The 14,486-nt window shown below is 39.8% G+C and overlaps 1 protein-coding gene across 4 annotated transcripts in view; it reads left to right on the top strand.

Moving 5' to 3' along the window:
- Positions 1–14,486, top strand: part of Thsd4 (thrombospondin type 1 domain containing 4) — a 537,636-nt gene that overhangs the window by 364,396 nt on the left and 158,754 nt on the right. The gene's annotated exons all lie outside the window — the stretch shown is intronic.

The following is a 14,486-nucleotide window of genomic DNA, read 5'->3' as shown; positions in this document are numbered from 1 at the left end:
TTTCCTCTCTTATGAGATGCCTGCTCATGTCTAGTTCTAGTTTTAAAGTTTGTTCTTTGCTATTTCATTACTTAGGAGTTTCTAATATGAATCTTTTTCTTGTTGTTCATATTTTTTTCAATTTGTGACTTATAGTTATGTGCTTCACTGTCTCTTGCTAAACACAAGCCCTCAGATACAATGTATTTCAATTTATCAGTTTTATTTCTTTAGAACACCTTCTATTTCTTAAGAAATTATTGATCCTGAGTTATAGAGATCTCTTCCTATATTATTTTCTAAAATGGTTAAAGTCTAGCATTTCCCATTTAGATGTTTAGTATACTCAGAATTGATTTGCCTGTAGTGAGTGAACAAAGGACCTAATCTACTTTTTTCGATAGTGGTAAGACTACAAATAGTTTTTCCCTTTGACCAGATTTACAGTGCTATTTCTGTCCAATGGCCCTGTAAGTCTAAAGTCAACTTTCCAGATATGCATGTGTCTTTTTTGTTGTTTCTGTATTTCCTATGTTGATTATTCTAACTACAGCAGCTTCATGGCGTTCTCAGATCTGTGCAGGGCAGGTCACTCCACCTTAGTCTTTGGGAGTGGCAGAGCTTTTATTTGGCATTTGCTCTTTGTAATGAAATTTGAAGTTATCACACCAGTATTCCCCCAAACAATCTTGAAGAGTTTGGTTTGGTTTGGTTGTTTTTCAATTCTGGGAATTGAACCCAGGGTCTTCACACATCTCTATCCCTTATTTATTTATTTACATTTATTTTGAGACAGACTCTGAGTCACTACAGAATCCAAGTTAGGCTAAAACTTCCAGACCTCCTAGGTCAGCCTCATGCTTCAGCCTTCCCAAGTGCTGAGGTTTTAGGCATGGTCCACCATGCCTTGCTTGAATCTCTAGATACTTAGAAGAGCAGAAACATTGCTCTAATAGCAAGCCATTCTATCCATGAACATCATATAGTCTTTACATTTACTTAGATAAAGTCTTCTTTGAAGTTTTTTAATAAAGCGTTGTGATTTCCTTGTATCTTTACTTTAGATTTATTCCTCACCACCTTGTTATAAAATGATCAAAAATTATGTGTATATTTTACATTTCCTGCACATTGCTAATGCTTAGAAATGCAACAGTCTTAATAAAAGTAATTTACTAAACTCTTCTATTCAATTAAATTAGTTTGATGTAGAAACATATGATTTCTAAGTGCATAAGGAGGTTATCTGTGAATAATGTCCAATTTGATTTTTTTCCTTTTCTAATTCTTGTACTTAAAAAAATGAAAGAAAAAAATTAAAAAAACTTTTGCATGAGAGGGATCGCTGATAAAAATGTGATAGAGGCTGTATCATTCTGTCTAACATTAAAAGTAAAGTTTGTTGTAAAATTTTGGTTGTACATCCTATCAATTTTGGTTGTACATTTATCTTCTTTTATTCCTAGTCTGTTATCTATTTTTAACTCATGAACAGGTGTTAAAACTTCTCTAATACATTTTCTGTCTCTTGAGATAATCATTTGGTTTTCTTCAATCTGTCAATGTGAAACATTGGTTATCATATATTTAAATTTTTATTAAATTAGATCTATAATATATGATTATTTTTAAGAGATTTTTTAATATCCATATTTAAGAATAGCCTGTAAATTTTTCTTTCTTACATTATCCTTTCAGATTTTGTTGTAAATTCATGTCTGAAACATTGCCTTCTAATATCTGAAAGATTTTATGTAAAGTTATAATCTATTTTAAGATGCCACCTAAAAATTTGGCTATACCTGGTGTGTTTTTTTCTTTCCATGGAAAAATTGTAAACCAGAGTCCATTAGTTTAATAATGATGTATAGGAAAATTAGGATTTTCTCTTCTAGGAAATGAATGCTTGAAAGTTAAATATGTGGAAATCTATCTCACATAAACTTATTAATATAAATAAGTTCATTATGGCCTCTGGTGATTTGCAGCACCTGGAGACACATTTATGAATACTGCATAGCCCTTCTCCTTTCCTAAAAGTGCTCATTCGTGCCCTTTATTTCACTGATCATTCTCTCCAGAAGTCTGTCAGTTTCATTAGTATATGAAAAATCACCTTTTGGCTTTGTGGGTACTCTGCATTGAAGTGTGTTTGTATTTTTGTTGTATTTCTTTCAATTCTGCTCTAACAATAAGAGCAGCCCTTTTTCATTCTTTGAGTTTATTCATTTCATCTTAGCTTTTCTTTTTAACTTTTTAAATGTATGTTTCCACTTTGAGATGTCATCTCATTCCACTCAGAGTAGGTATCGTCAGAAATACCAAAAAGCAGTGAAGGCTGGCATAGGTACATGGGGAAAAGGAACCTTCCTACATTGTTGATGGGAATGCAAACTAGTGCAACCACTATAGAAATCAGTGTGGGAATTCCACAAAGCACTAAAAGTAGAATGGCCATTTTATCCAGCTCTGTCCCTCCTGGGTATATTCCAGAAAGAATTACAGGCAGCACTCTAGGGATTCATGCATACCTATGTTTATGGTGGTGCAATTCACAGCAGTGGAGCTATAGAAACAACCTACCTGTCCATCAACAGATGAATGGGTAAGAAAATGTGGGGTACATCACAATGCAATCATATTCAGCCATACTGAAGAATGAAATCCTGTCATTCGTGGGGAAATGGATGCAACTAGAGGTTATCACCTTATACGAAATAAGTCAGACTCAAAAAGTTTCTGGCTTCTTTTATATGCAAAATAAAATAGAGGTGACAGAAAATTAGAAAATAGACTTGAGGGGATAGAGGGAAGAAAGCGAGAGGGTGTGATGGGATTGAAAATGATGTGTATATGTTAAATACATGTACCCGTTCCTAAAGGAGATCTCACCATTCTGTATTCCTAACATGTTCTAAAAAAAATTATGTTTAGCTAATTAATTTTCATCTTGTTTTCTAAATATAAACACTGAAAGACAGTAATTTTTCTTGTAATATCATTCTTGTTCCATCCTGTACATTTCACTACGTAATATTTTCATTATTATTGTTAAGCTTTTTTAAAAAATTTTTTCATATTTTTTCTGACCTATGCATCATTTAATTTTGTTTCTGAAATTATAGAAGGTTTGGGGCTTTTTTTCTAGTTCCAGTTAATTTCTAACTTGAATTTATTGTGTTTTAAGAATGTGGCAACTGGGGCTGGGGATTCGCTCAGCGGCATAAGCGCCTACCTTGCAAGCAAGCAGTTGTGAGTTTGATCCCTGGTACCGATTAAAAAAAAGAGAGAGAGAGAATGTGGCAACTGTATGATAATATTGATTTTTTTTTAGTTTTTGTTTGTTTTTAGACTGGGCTTTTATTGCATGCTAAGAAAGTACCCTACCAGTGAGTTACATCTCCAGCCCTTTTTCTTTTTTTTTTTTTTTGCCCCCTGCCCTTTTAAAACAGATTTTTACTAAATTGTCTAGGCTGACTTGGAATTTGCAGTTGTTCTAAGTAGCTGGGATTACAGACATGTACCACCACACCCAGCAATTCTTTGAGCTCTGTTGGGATTTTAGGACTTGCTTTAATAGACAGTCTTCATAAACATTCCACATGTTGCTTAGGAAAAATGTTCACATTTGATGCACACTCTCAATAATTGGCAAAGGAGGCTTTTTAAAAATAGGTATTTTAAAAATTTTTAATGGACACAATAATTGTACATATTTATAAGGTACAAGATGATATTTAGTACACATGCATAATGTGTCAGGGTAGCTGGTATATCTGTCACTTCAAATGTTTATCATTTCTGTGGACTGAGAACACTCAGAGTCCCCTAGCTATTTCAAAGAATGCAGTTAATGTTGTGCAGCAGAATTATGCTGCTGTGCTACACATTAGCCGTCCTTCCTCCTATCCAGTTGTATCTCTGCATCTTTGTGCCCCTGACCTGCCTGCCCTCTCTTCCTCCTCCTTTTCCTCACTGCTCCTAACCTCTGGTAACCACTCTCCTACTCTCTACTTCTATGGTACTAACTTTTAGTTTTTAGCTTCCACACATGAATGAGTAGTAATCCTCTCTCTGGGCCTTATTCCACTTAGCACAATGTCTACCGCCTCTTCCATGTGCCTACAAATGACAGAGGTGATCTTCTTAAGGACCAGTATTCCACCCTTCTATCCATTCATCAGTCAGTGGACACCTCCACGAATTCCATGCCTCAGCAGGTGTAAATAATGCTGCAATAAACTGCGACTTTTTCCCGTATTTATTAAATCAAAGTTAGAGGATGAATTGTTCAAGTCTTATGTGCCTTGATTATTTTTGTCGCCTCATTTTTTGGTATTTGAGGGAGACATATTGAAATCCCTACTAGCTACTTCTGGGCCTGTTGAAAACACTCTCGAGGCAGCCTGTCCTTGAGGGAATGACCATCTTGTCCTGGATGTTAGTGATCCTCTCATTCCATGGCCCCTCCTACCCGCTGCACAGTGATTTCGAGTTTTTAATTTTTTCTTCTTTTCAATAAATTGTTTTGGTAGTTTATTCCACCATGTTTTGTTTTGCCAACATAAACTTTTTGTTATCCAGAAATTCCTCAAAATTTTTTGTCCGCTGATTTTGTCCTTTTTGTTCTATTGTTGTTGTATGTGTTTCTTTTCTGAAGTCTGCATGGAATTTTGGAAAGGAAAAAAGAAAAGCAGGTGCTCTGCTTTGCTCTGGCTGCCACTCCTTTTTCCCTCCTTTTCCTTTTTTTTTTTTTTTTTTTTTTGTACAGAGAATTGAACTCAGGACCTTGTGCTTGCCAGGCAGGCACTCATGCTGCTGAGCTACATCCCTGGCCCTCCTTTTCCTTTTTTTTCCCTACAAATGTTTACTGAGACAATTATTTTTCTAGTTCCATACTGTATCATCTACATAATGGTGACAGTATTTACCTTAATGACCACAAGAAACATTAGGAAGATCATATCAATGAAAGTGCTTTGTAAACTATATAGATTTATAGAAATGTAAAGGGTGACCTTTAGCACTTTCTTTTTTCCTTGGTGCAGTTATATTAAATACTCTATTTTGACAGAATATCAGAGGCTCAAGTAAAATTTTATTTGCGCTTTTTGAGAAAATTACTTCCCTAAAAACTATTGGGTAAGCTAATAAAAAGTCATATGTTTAAATAATGAAAATATAACTTTGTCTAAAAACCAATGCTACAGTGGGTGCCTTTCCTGTGTCCCTCTACTGTACTATTGGCATGCATGCCTAATTAGGCATTTCTTCTTTAAAAGTAATTTTTTACTTAAAAACCCTATTTGCTGGCTCAGCATATTGTATAACTAACTTAGTTGGTTAATAGGCATTGACAGAAAGAATGCTGAAATTTCTTTTTTTTTTTTTTTTTTTTGTCTTTTTCATTTTTATTGGTACCGGGGATCGAACTCACGACCGCCTGCTTGCAAGGCAGGTGCTTATGCCGCTGAGCTAAACCCCCAGCCCCAGAATGCTGAAATTTCAACCCACCCCAATTTAAGGAGCAAAATGGGTAATTGATGTAAGGGGCAGGGTGCTTTGTATTAGAATACACTGGAACTTATCTCTATATTATTTCTTGTATTCCTACATTGCACCAAGACAAATAAGCAACTTTGAGTTAAATTCAGCAACTATGTGTTGAGTACCATTTGTGTGTATGTTTGAGTACCATTTGCACCGAGTGCAGTGGAATACACAGGAGTGAGACCCTTCTGCACCTAAGTGCAGCGCCAACAAGTAGATTTGTAGAGGCTAAAACTGAAGTTAGTCTGATAAATGCATCACATCCTTAGATGAGGATCAGGAACGGCCCTAGGTGGAAACAGCATTTAAGAGATACTCAGAAGTTCCATAGACACAAAAGGAGGAATGCTAGCTTTTGAAGCCTTAGCACAATATAAATAAATAAAGTATTTCATTGGGCAAAGTAGAGTAAGGGCAGATTTGGACAATGACAACTAATTTTCTCCTTTTTTCTCGGTTAGCTAGAATGTTAAATATACACAGTAGAATAAAATTCATGCAAGGTGGTCGGGGCGACGTGTACATAATACAGTTTCAAACTTAAAAAAAGATTGAGGCTTTCTGTGGTAAAATATGCCAGTTTTCTTAAATGTTCCAAGGACTCTTATAAAAAGATACACTTTACATTTGCATTGTATAGATATGTATGATATGTGTTCCATATAATTTTATATCACTCCTTTCTTTTGTTTGAGGATATCTAGGTTCTACTAGAATTCATGAAAATCAGATGATATTTCTAGTTTGTTTGAACTTTAAAATTCTCTGAATCTTGGGTTGAGTTGCCAATACAGATGCATCTGATGAGCCCCTGAATAGTGTTGCTGTCTTTACTACAGTTAGAGAAGACCATGGCTTAAGACGTGGCCGCCTGAGCTCTGGCTGTCCGTGTCCTTGCCTGGGCCAGCCGAGCAACTTCCCTCACCACCATCCTTATCTTTAGGATAGCAGACTGTGTCATTACTGTAGAATATTGCAAAGATTAAGGATACAATTTCCATTTGAAGTGCTCAATGTGGGGCAGATATTTAGTGGATGGCAATGAGCATTATGAAAAAAATCATCTCTGACTGTCTAAAGGAGAAGATCCTTTAATTGGGCCAGGAAAGTTGTATAATGCTATGGGGGAGATCGGCCAAATTAATGCAAAGGGAGAGGAAGAAGAGGGAGTACTTATGGAGCTAGAGAAGGGAGGTATCCAGCAGAGCAAAAAGAGAAACAAGAATCCTGTGGAGGGGAGGTTTACAGCCAGGAACCCAAAATGCATTGCCACATGCCTTACCCAGATATGATGAAGGCAAAGCCTCTGACTGGAGAGAAAGCTCAGGAAACACCTAGGATACTTTAAAATGAAAAAATAAGGACGAGCTGTCAAGAAAGTAGAAAAAGCAGAAAAAGGATTCCTACTACTGTGAATTGGCTACCCCTTCCCATTTGGCCTAGAAAGTCTGTGATTTTCTCACCAAAAGAATGGAACCAGAACTCAGATTGGGGGTGGGGGCATACAGTTCTTTTTGCTACGCAAAAAAGAGATTTTAAATACTGAATCCCAGTCTTGTGACCCATTACTGGAGCAGGATGCTTAGAAATCATCTGGTCTGACCAGCTCCTTTTACATATGAGGCACAGGAATCTTTGAGAGTTTTGTGGCTTCTCTGGAACCACACAGTGACTCAGCCCAGGGAGAGAGGGCGGAGGACCTGGTTATGGTATCTGAGACCCTTAGATAAGTGAAAGCTTGGGGGTACTTGAAAGAGAGTCTGTGGCTTTACATCACACTCACTTAAACCTGCTACATGAAATGCTTTTGAAGAGACTTGTCAGAGACCATAGCAATGGTTACATTTGAGCAGCAACCATCTGAGCCTGTTGGAGATTGGTGGGAGGTGGAGGAAGAGGGTGGTACCGAGCCCCAACTGTCATTGCATAACCTGTTACTGACAGAGAGCCTGCTGTGCACAGGGCACTGTGCTACACTGGCAAGTATCAGTGAAACAAACAGACAAAGATCCTAACCTCATGTTCCAGCTTTCTTGCCCCTGGAAGTGCAGCAGAGAGAAAGGAACCTGAAGGTTGCCAGGACCTCACCCAGCCTATCCCGAGCACTGTCTCTTCCAGAATGCCTGTCTGCTCTGGCCTTAGGGTGCTATCTTCTTGAGCATACTCTGTAACAGCAGCCTCAGGTCTAGTGCACCCTCAGTTGCCCTCTTCTGAAGGTCTGGTCTCCCGATGAGTCCATAAGCACCGTGGAGGCTGAGAATCCATCTCTTGTCCCCCATATCTTCTGTTGTGCCCAATGCATGATGCATGCACATAAAACCTTCTTGTCATACTGGGGCTGAACAGCTGTGTCATCACTTTTGAAGACATTGGTTAGGGACAGGAGGCACAGTAGAGTTTTGCTGGGGACCCACTAGGAAAAGCAGTCCAGGAATCTTTGATGTGGGAATCACAGGATGGAAACCCACTCCATACTATGAAGGAGCCCATTTGGAACCGTAGCTTCTCAGCACTCTGGAAAATCCATTCAAAGGCAATTGAAATCCCAACTGCTGTTGAAAATGTGTAAGAAGTGTGCATGAGTACTTTAGGATCACCTGATGCAGGGTGCCTTTTAATTATGAAACATTCTGATGATTAATAGAATTCTGAGCCAATATTTAAAAGCTGGGTGCCCATCCTAAAGGGTAAGGTAAATAATACTTCATGGTTTGGGGCTCTCTTTGCTGAGAAAGCAAGCAGAGCAAAATAGAAATACAGTCAGTGGTAAAAAACAAAAGCCGTATCTTTTTTACTGGGGGCCAACGCAGAAGTTTCATTTGGCTCACAAGTTTGGGGCAGCACTGCCTAGCTCGTGGTGGACAGGCCTCTCTATCAGTAGTCTTTGTCCATATTTTTCTTCATTTTGATTCTCTGTGTGGATGAAAAAACAACAGTTTTTGTGGCATTGGAGAATAGAATCGAGACTTTGGCTTCTCAGCTTACTAAACAGGTTATGTGTACTTTCAGCAATTCAGTGACATTTGGTTTTGGTTTTTGCCTGTCTAGGAGTTGTACAGGTAAGATGGCCTATTTCCACTCTACTTGGGTTATTGTACCAGGAACTGCAGATTCAAAGATGGGTCCCTGTTCACAGGAGCCCACTAAGGGACAAAGATGTGCACAGAGAGGACCATAATCCAGTGTGAAACTACTGTAATATGTGTGACTCAAGGGATGTGAGATTCCAGGGTACAGGATGGCTAAGTCTGCTGCAGAAAGGCAGGAAATACTTTGTGGAGCAGAGAACATTAAGGGTGGGGCACATAGTTATAATAAATAAGACTTTCTCAGTTGGAGGTAAAGGGATAAGCAGGTGTCGCTTCAGACAGAGATTTTGTGTACAAATGCAAAGAGTCTATATGGCACAGACTCATGTTTCCTATTGAAAGCCCAGATGTGTTTCAGAATGTGGATAGAGGGGCATTCATATGGTAATAGGGGACATATATTGTATATTATATAGCACACTAAGCGAGTTCTAGTCAAATACATGAAGATATCCAGAAGAAGTTTGACTGGCACTGCTGAATGAGATTAATAAAAATTTACTGTTTCTTCTATCAAGCCATATTTTGCTATCAAATGAGTTTGAATACAAAACATACCTAAATAAATACCCAAATAACAAGGAAATCACCGAATCACCTCGGGTTTTTAAGGCTTTGGGGTTTGGGAATCTTGACTACAAAGATGGCAGCTGTCACTCTAAACAGTTCCCATAGCTGATTCTCACTGAATTAACTTAAGCCACGTGCTCATCCCAAAATCCATAGGATAAATGTGCCAGCCAGCAAGCTCAAAATCCTGAATTTGGACCAGAAAATTGGAACTAGCCTTCCTGGATCACAAAGTGACATCTAAGTGTTGCTTACAGGGGGAGGAAGTGGAGGGACGATACTTAATCAGTAAAAGTCATAGCTGCCCAGTATATGTGTATCACAGATGTGCCCACGTAACTGGGGTATACCACATATTCCTGAGAGCCAAACTAGGATGTGGGTTCCCATGTGTCTGATTTCAGAACCCATGCTGGACCCATGTCCCACAACTCCAATAGATGATGTGGACAATTAGAACCTAGCAAAATAGATAATAAGGTGCTAGTTACATGGAATACAGAAAGCCACTTGTTAATGATTTAGGAATAGCCGGTTAGCTGGAGCAGGCTGGAGTTTCGTCAGGGGAGAGCTGAACCTAGAAACAAGCTGGAAATGACGGTAGAGACCAGCTAGCACTCTGATTTCTGCTCGTGGGACTCTCTTGTGGGTTTAATTGCAAACAAACATTGCAATTAATCTGCCCAGAATAACAGGCAGACTTTCCTGGGCCCTGAATGTCTGAGACCACAGGACATAAATTACAGGAAAACAGGAACAAGGAGGAAAACACTCTCTAATTTATTGACAAGGAAAGAAAAGCAAAGGACCTTTAAAGGTTAGATGCTCTGAGCCGATTTCTGGGGTGCTCTGAACATAAGTGTGACAGTGGCAGACAGAAGTAGCTCATTATGACTGCATAAAGGACTCATTTCTCTGCTTTCCCAGGGGGTCCTAGAACTGAAACAGACCAGAGACCTGAAAGAGCTTTCCAAGCGCATCTGGCTCAATGCCTCTTGATTTTAGTTATGGGAACTCTGAGGCCAGGGAAGGGAATGACTTGATATGTTCACAACTAGTTCTTAAAGAATGTTAACAAGTAAACCATTTCATTTGGCTTTATTTTAGATTTTTTTTCTGAAGTTCAATAGTGATTTCAAATACCCTTAAGGCATGGTTATTCTATAATAGTGCATGATGTAGATGTTGAGTGTGCTTTCTCTTTATAGGGATTTTATGGAATAAAAATGCAAACTAGTTTTGAAATAGCTGTGAGTAAAAAGGCTTATTTTTTGGGTCTGTGTTCAAAGGTGGTATCCATGTATTTCTCAAATTCAGGATCAGATTCCAACAGTATTTATTGAACATCTACTTTGTGATCAGGTGTCAAATATTCTCATTTAGTCACCAGCAGAGCTTTCTATGATAGGGTTTATTATTGCATTTAGATAGAGAAGTATCTCTCGGTATATAGCTTGTTAAATGGTAGTGTAGGATTCCTCTTCATTCCTCAGATGTGCAGAGTGATAACCATCAATGCCCCAAGTTTCCATGGTATAAATCCTGCTCTCCTGAGCTGTTTCCCTCTATAATTTCCCATCTCTTCCTGTACCACAAGCAGATTGTGTTGGTTATGACTTCCAGTGTCTCCAAAGGCCCCGTCACTTCCTCTCCTGATAAGTAACCGTGCCTCCTACTCATGCCCCTTCCTCAGCCGTCACACTGAGAAGTACTTTGGCCACTCCAGACGCTGGCTTTCCTGTCCCCCAGAGCACCTCCCCGGGGGTCTTTCTACTCTGCAGTCTTGAATGAAAACAGACTGGCGTTCTCTGAAAAACACATCGGCCAAGAGCATCTTAAATTTTATGCCACAGAATCTTTCTTAAAACCCAAAGAGACAAAGACCAATCCTCCGATGAAACTACAGACCAAATGAAGTTACTGGCTCAGCTTCACCCAGCAATGCTGAAACCTTGTTCTGTGAAGCAGACCTCACACCTAGAGCTGTGCTGGGTGGCAGCATTTGTCCTGTGGAACCACGCTCAAGTGGGCAAGGGTCTTTTTACAGGAAGCAGTGCCTACCCGTCATCACTAGGCTCCCTGAGGCACCCACAGAGTCCTGCTCAGACTGGGCTCTGGCAGGCAAAGACACAGGTGCCCATGTTTCCTCTAAAAAGTGGCCTTAGTAGGGAGACAAAAGCAGGGGAGAGAAGTCACCCAGCACAGCTGCCTTACCAAGCCAGCAGCCACCAAGAGTCCCTGAAGCTCAATCTTGCTAGGAACCATGGCTTCAATGTAGCACACAACTCAGATTCATGCAATAAGGGAGCCAAGACACTGTGCTTATGTCCTCCAGCTTCCGTTCCAGGATCAGGAACCTTCCCTCTCCAGCACTTTCAGCTCTTCCTCACAAGGAAAAAGTCCCCAGTAGAGCAATGTGAAAGGAACACAGAGATCCTGGACAGTCATGGTCAGTGGGATCAACAAGAGGAGGCTGTCTTGAAGGAAAACCAGAACACCCATGTTGTGTTCACGTGTACCTCTGTGTGTGCGTGTTTGACTTACCCGCAAACTGATTTTGATGAAACCTCCATGCTTGCCTCTTGGTTTTGGCAATTTGGAAGCTCAGAACCAATTTATAGCTATCAGAAAGTCCATAGGAAATTTAATCTTTGTACCAAACTTACCCTTTGTATCACTTACTTCCTTTCTTCTGCCTCATTTGTGTGTGTGTGTGTGTGTGTGTGTGTGTGTGTGCATATTTATGCTGTCCTGCTGTGTACGCCTTTGAAAACCCCTTTGAATCTCTTTTTTTGGCTTAAGGTGAGCATAAATAAATACAAAGACCAGTTACCAGTGAAAAGAAACCAAGCTGGAAGTAGTCAACCACCTTGCTATCCTCTTCTCTAGCTTTACGTAGAGATTTTTAAAATTGTAGATTGTTGATCTCCATCATGCAGGTCCTCACTGCATGGGAAAAGCAGAGAATTCTTACCCATACATGAAGTTTTCAGTGAATCTCCAGAGAGCTGCAAATAAAATAAAGATGCATATATTCTCCAAAGAGATCCCCAAAACAAGATGTCCCTCAGCTCTACAATGCCATGGAATAGGAGACTCCCGAGTCACATGGACAATGTGACACGAAGTCCCTGAAGGCCAAATTAGGTCCCATGATTCTCACTTTTGCTGAACTGGGACTCAGAACCCTTTTGATAACAAAAAAAACAAGTGAAAGTTACTACTGGCAGAAGCGATCTCCAGAACTTTTCATAGCTTTTCGCTAAGGCTATTGTTTAAAATATTTCTTCCTGTGCTTAATTTTTGTTGATTACATTTTTCATTGCTTGTCTGTATACTATTTGGCAGATTTTATTTAATGAGTATGTATTATTTTAATATGGAGAGAAAATGGAAAAATAATTTCATCTCACCAGAATATTTTTATTAGAACAGCACCCCCTCCCCCAAATATCTTACTTTCTAAAAATACATGTTTTTCTAGAAATGCCAGGGGCAAAATGTAGCCTAACTCTCAGAAACTTGAGGTTCTGGGGTTTTTTTCTGCACTGATCAATATCTGCCCTCAAGAAATGAAGATTGTGCCCTCTGATATTCACAGACATGGGGACAGGACTGTTTGTCTTGCCATTTAGTTTCATGTTTGAAGGGAAATACCAACCTAGGTGTCAGAGTTAAAGGGAGGGAGGAAAAGAAAGGGAGAGGAGGGAAGCGAGGTGAGGATTTAGAGAAGGAAAGAAGGAAGCAAGGACCTGATGGGGGAGTGAGGGAAGGAAGGAGGACAGTCAAGAGGGTGGGAAGACAGGGAGAAACCCTAAGGACCTGAATTCCACTCTTGTTTCTTTCTTTTCTCTAATAATCAACAGTGTTGAATATTTCTCAAAGTTATTTATTTATAATACTTTCGTTCTAAAAAGGATTTAGGATAACCTTTTTAAAATTCAATAAGGTAATATACAAAAAAACAAAGTAGAAAAGAAAATAGAGCAAAAAGAAAATTTGGGTAAAATAATAATATGTTTAATTAAGACTGGTGTCAGAAATCCCTGTCATTAGGTCCTTCTGGGAATGGATCAGAAGTTTTACACTGAACCTCCCAGTAGCAAAAGGAATGAAACACAGATACCTATGGGACACACCAAACAACAGTAACAAAAAATGAATTCCTTAGCGGGGGAGGTTGAACCAGGTAGTTTAGGGAATAAAACAAAGAGCGTAAAAGACATTGGCGGCTCTGAGTCAGAAAGTCAGTGCCACTGTTTACCATGAGGATAGATAGCAGTTCCTCCAACAGCAGTGAACACATCTTCCACGCCTGGCACCATCTTGCAGTGCAGTTGGACCATGCAGCAAGCACGTCCCTTGTGTTTTAGAGTAGCCTTTGTGCTTTGCAGAAGGCTTTCCCGTGCGTGCTCCTTTACTCCCAGTACTCTTCTGTGAGGAAGTAAGATCACATTGCTAATCATTGGTGAATCCGGACTAGAAACTGAGGTAGAGGGCAGAACTGAGGGGATGGAGGTGGGAACCTTTGGCTTTTGAGGTTCGAAAGTGCCTGGCTGTGTGGAAGCAGGCCAGGCCCTTCTCTTCCCACCTTGTCGTGGTGTGTCTTCAAGGCAAAGTGAAGATGCTGACTACAGCCTGTTGTCCCTCTCTCTGGTCTCCAAGGCTCTGGGTGGCTTTTCAGGCTACATTGGGATGTTCCCAGTCTTTTCACATTAGCAATTACCCTGTGGCAAGACACAGCAATGCCTCTTTGGCTCATTTAACCTTCGTCATTGTCCCTGCCTGCTGGGGACCTGTGGCTGCATCTCAAAGAGTGCCAGTAGCCAGAAGTTCCTGAAAGCCCAGAAGCATTTCCACCACATCAGCAGGACCTGTTCTGCGGGGGTTTGGTGGATATGGATTTTCAAAGTGGAAGATTCAAAGTGGAAAGTGCCTCTTTTGGAACCGGAGCTGGTGAAGAACACGCTTTTTTGTTACTATTTTTTGAGCCTCTTCTGAGCCCCAAGATCCCATGTCCACAGCTTGGATTCTTAGCTGTGTCTCCAAAAAGGGTTTTCCTTGGGGGTGGAATGCTGTGTGTTCGTTTCCTTTGCCCAAATAAACAAACCCTCTCCGAGGCTTGAGGCTCCAGGTTGGTTTCTGGCATCCTTTTGCCTAAAAGTTTCTGTATTGAATAAAACAGAAATGTTCAGCAAATCCCAAGAAATTCCTTATTTAATGGAAAAAAGAGATCCCCGGGCTTATATTTCAAAATGTGATTTCCATGTTCCCATAACATTAAGACAAGGTCGCCTC

Source organism: Cavia porcellus, unplaced genomic scaffold (assembly GCF_034190915.1).
Source record: "Cavia porcellus strain 051 isolate PalLab524CR breed Dunkin Hartley unplaced genomic scaffold, mCavPor4.1 scaffold_4, whole genome shotgun sequence".
Lineage (NCBI taxonomy): Eukaryota > Metazoa > Chordata > Mammalia > Rodentia > Caviidae > Cavia > Cavia porcellus.
The sequence above is the reverse complement of the archived record's forward strand: the minus strand, read 5'-3'. Positions and strand labels throughout refer to the sequence as shown.